This window comes from Pan paniscus, chromosome X, assembly GCF_029289425.2.
Source record: "Pan paniscus chromosome X, NHGRI_mPanPan1-v2.0_pri, whole genome shotgun sequence".
NCBI classification, from domain to species: Eukaryota; Metazoa; Chordata; class Mammalia; order Primates; family Hominidae; genus Pan; species Pan paniscus.
Genome location: NC_073272.2, coordinates 144,544,016 through 144,546,795, shown reverse-complemented (window position 1 = coordinate 144,546,795; position 2,780 = coordinate 144,544,016). Strand labels below are relative to the sequence as shown.

The 2,780-nt window shown below is 37.4% G+C and overlaps 1 pseudogene; it reads right to left on the bottom strand.

Moving 5' to 3' along the window:
- Positions 1-262: 262 nt before the first annotated feature.
- Positions 263-575, bottom strand: LOC106634331 (cytochrome c-like; annotated as a pseudogene).
- Between the last annotated feature and the right edge of the window lie 2,205 nt (positions 576-2,780).

The window sequence follows — 2,780 nt, the reverse complement described above, 5'->3', positions numbered from 1 at the left end:
GAAGTCCAGTCATATCTTTAGAAGGAGTAAACAGCGATAGCATTTAGTGAATTGTAATTACTATTAAAATTCAAAAAACTGAACATATTCATTTAACCACAACCCAGTCTTAGTTAAATCAGGACTGCCCAGCAAAAACATTCTGTCAGTCATCGATGATCTGAATTCTGGTGTGTGAGATCTATTAAATTATGGTGCACATAGAAAAGTCATGAGACATTTCTGTTTTGTAATAAATAAGGAAGTGGCCAATTATTACTCATTAGTAGCTTTTTTTGAGATAAGCTATGAACTCTGCCCTTTCTGTCTTCTTCTTAATGCCGGAAAAGATCATTTTTGTTCCAGGAATGTACTTTTGGAGATTCTCCAAATACTCCATCAGTGTATCCTTTTCCCCAGGTGATGCTTTGTTCTTATGGGCATCTGTGTAAGAGAATCCAACGGCCTGACCTGTCTTCCGCCCAAAGAGACCACCCAGATTAGCCCAGTCTTGCGCTTTTGCCTCCCTTTTCCATGGTGTGACACTGGGCGGACTTCTGAACAAAAACCTTCTTGCCTTTCTCAACATCACCCATGTTTCTTTTGTCGCTGGGGCTGTGAGGGTTCCCGCTCGGAAGCCAGATGTCCCTCTCTATCCTGTCTTACTTAATTTTGTGCTGCTATAACAGAATACCTAAGACTGGTAATTTATAATTAGCAGAAACTTATTGTCATGTGGTTCTGGAGGCTGGGAAGTCTATGATTGAGGGGCTGGCATCTCTCGAGGGCCTTCTTGCTATATCATTTCATGGCTGAAGGGCAAAGAGGGTGAGAGAAATGAAGAGAAAAGGGGACTGAATTTGCCCTTTTAAAACAAACCCACTTCTGTGATAACAGCATTAATCTATTCATGAGGGGTAAAGCCCTCATGGCCTAATAGCCTTGTACTAGGCCTCACCTCCCAACACTGATACAATGGAGATTAAGTTTCCAACATATGTTTTTAGAGGACACATTCAAACCATAGTACATCTCTATTTTGCAATATGATGCCTAATACTTAATCAATTATTTTATTTTATGCATAAGCTAATCCAAGAGAAAAAGTGTGGCTCTATTTTAAAAGTGAGAAATCAGAATCAGAGAGATTTAATGACTTGTGTAAGGAGAGCCAATATTCGAACCAAGGTCTCTCCTCTTTTAAAACCTGTGGTTTTCTACTATAACATAACCTAATCAATAATCTTCATACATGTATTGTAGCAAAAATACCATTCATTGAAAAGCTAGAAAAAGTGAGGCTGAGAGATGATACTATTATTGTCATTTTAGCAAAATAATTATACTGTTATGTAGAATAGGAATAGACAATCTACCTTTAAAAAGTATGCTATTTCAATGCTTCAATAATTGACTATTAATACCATGATTTGGAATAAGTAGTCACTAAAATTCACTAGTTTTTGTGGTATAAACCCCTAAACTGATAATCCTTTCAAAAAATTTTCATTTGTCTCTTTGGTATTGCTAAGCATACATTTTTTTCCAAGAGCCCAAAATGGCACTGAAGAGTGTAATTAGTGGAACGAAGAAAATGCAGTCAATAATTCAAAATTTATTGGTACTATTTCATCTAGGATGTTGGCATTGAATATAACCTTGATTATCTTTTTTTTTTACATTCCATTGAACAGTAAAAAACACAAGACATGCTTGTTATTCCACTTTTAAGCATTTTGGTGAAATATAGCAGTTAAGATAATGAAAATGCAGTACTTCATTACAGTGAGATTAGTTTTTCTGGCTTAACTGATTTTCCTCTTAGGCTCTAGAATTAATAGAACTGAATTGTTAAATGAGTATGTTTAAAGTATTCACAGTGACCAATGACTCTACTTAAGGAACACAAGAATTAGACCTTTGCTCACACCCTTCGTACACCTACACCCTTCCACCTCAGTCAATAGCCTTATTCTAATAGGCAAATACATTCTGTGATCAGTTTACCCAATTCGGAGAGTTTTTGGCACCTCGATTCTGAAGTATATCCCTCTCATGCCAGCTTTTGCAGAAAGTGTTGTGTTTTACTTTGCTCAGGCCGCTGTAACAAAATACCATAAACTGAGTGACTTATAAACAACATCAATTTATTGATCTCACAGTTCTGGAGACTGGGAAGATCAAGGCATCAGCAGATTCAGTGTCTTGTGAGAGCCCATTTCATAGATAGCACCCTCTTGCTGCGCCCTCATATGGTGGAAGGGAAAAGGGATCTCACTGCAGCCTCTTTATAAGAGCAGTAATCCCATTTATGAAGGCTTTGTCCTCATGACCTAATCACCTCCCAAAGGGTCCAACTCTTAATACCATCACACTGGGAATTAGGTATCAACATATGAATTCTGGGGGAGACACACACATACCATGTTTCAGAGGCAGATTTGTTAGCAAGTTCATGAGTATAGCTTATACTTAAGGCAATTATGGAGCTGATGTCGGTTGATTATTTTGTATCCCTTATGTTTTACTTGTATACCATCTTACAGGGTATGATTAGCTGTATTCTTTCTCTGGCACCCTAGTGTATTCTCCATGAGTACCTATTTTTCCTTTATCTAGTAACATTGGCTTTACTAGGGATAAATCTGGGGGACCAAATAGTATTACTGGGAATCTTGAAGACATAACCTCAATGAGAGATGGCAACACAAGCCAATGGTGGAAGATGTGGGTCTATAAGTAAGGAATTCTTTAAGGCTGCAGTTAGTACAGACTATTTACAGTTGCTTAAACAAATAGCA